A 2,049-nucleotide genomic window follows, 5' to 3' on the forward strand; every position below is an offset into this window, starting at 1 on the left:
AATGTTGAAAGATAAAAAAAAAAGAAAAAACCTTCGAAGCATTTTTGACGTTGTCACTTACTCCATACAATTTTACGAAAAGTTTGTCTTCAGGTCGAGAATTCTTGAAAGAGTAGCCTGGACTGAAAGAGTTTAATATTCAGTTAAAAATGTAAAGGGACGGTAATTTATCAGTGAGAGAAGCATATTTTAAGCTGTTTTATTTTAAGAGATTCAACTTCTTTTATTGTAGATAAGTTGAGTGAGTATTTGAAAATTCGAACTCAAAGCTGAGATAGATACAATTAGACGACCAACATAATGAATAATGAAAGATAAATAAGATTTTGATTAATAAAATATACATCAAACTATGATTTAAAAGCCCACATATATGCCGTTATGAAAACAAAAAATTCACAAACGTAAGTTACTTTAAGAAATATAATAACGAATTGTCAAAGCGGTTTCCGGGAAGGCAATGCAATGGGGATCGTAAATATATGTAAAAGTCGTTATAACAACAGAAAATTTACTAATGTAAAATAAAAGATAATAATAATAATAATAATAATAATAATAATAATAATAATAATAATAATAATAATAATAATAATGGAAGTGTGAATTATCGTTGCAACTTGAAAGAAAAGAAATTAAATGAAGAGGATAAAAATCTTATTTGTTAACCTTCAAATTAAAATTGTTGGAATCACCAGGGTCATATTACAATATGCAATTAAATCTCACTCTAGAAAAAAAGAGTAGCTTTAAGTATGATTATAAAATATAATTTCACCACCCTCAGATGATTATTTTTTTCTTTTATATTTCGTTAATGTGTACAATAAATAAAATTTCTAGTACCTTTGAGGGAGAGAGAGAGAGAGAGAGAGAGAGAGAGAGAGAGAGAGAGAGAGAGAGAGAGAGAGAGAGAGAGAGAGAGAGAGAGAGAGAGAGAGAGCCCTACCTCTGAGGATACATTATACTCCTTTGTCGATTTACTGATCTAGGCTAAAAACAAAGAGAATAATTATCATAATATCAGATGCTATCCATTCAACGATAAATCTCTGAGCCGATCAAAATGAATACTCTCCATGGAAACATGTAATACCATGTTCTTAAAACAGTCTTCTAAAAGTCGAAACATTGATTCTCTTCGCCAGTGGGACAAACTACAGGAATCTTGATTTATCCGGAAACCCTTTTCGAAGGCTCTTAACTGTCTTTAGCCTCCTCTGTCGTTTTGGGGGCGTCTTCTCCTTTGGGTATTTTGTTCTCCTGTAAAATATATTGATGGTAAGTTACATTTGTTCTATTGCTTTTCCTCTACCTTCGTGTCTACTGGAATCTTTAAAGGTGAGGGGGGGGGGATCCTTCGGTTGATTGTTGAACATGGAATGCAGGGAACACACGTTTTGGAACGATAGGGAAAGATGGGAAATAAAGCACATTACTTACATTTTTTTTTTATTATTATTAATTGTATGTTCATGTTCTTTATGTTTTCTATTGTCTGTATATTAAAGATTCTTTTTCCTCTAGAGTTTAATGCTTTCTACGAGTTAAATAATTACAAATTCACTATCTATATTCGTGGATTTGAATATCAATTAAAAGTATTACGTATTTGAAAAGAAAAAAACTTATTCTTTATAAAAACCTGATTTTACGCATACATTCCTAAACAAAGTTCTCACAATATATCTTCCATATAATAATAGCAATATAACAAGAACACATATCTTAATCTATTAGGAGTCAACTGCCAGTCAGTTTCAACATCTTTAAGTTTCCCTTGCAATTTTGGTACTTCTCTGTACAGCTAGATGATTTAAGTAATACTATTTTTTAGTTGGTTCTTTATAAGAATAAAGAGCGGATTTATCAAGCATCCAAGAGTCTCTTCATTTAGAGGATATCCTGAATTCACGAGGAGCTGCTGTGATCATTCCTTGGTATAATAATCTTTTATGTGCCATTCCATCTTATTCAGGAACTTTTGAGACCTTTATCTTGTAAACATAGCCTGAGAAAGATTACTGAAAAAAATACTAACGATAAACT

Source organism: Palaemon carinicauda, chromosome 29 (assembly GCF_036898095.1).
Source record: "Palaemon carinicauda isolate YSFRI2023 chromosome 29, ASM3689809v2, whole genome shotgun sequence".
NCBI lineage: Eukaryota > Metazoa > Arthropoda > Malacostraca > Decapoda > Palaemonidae > Palaemon > Palaemon carinicauda.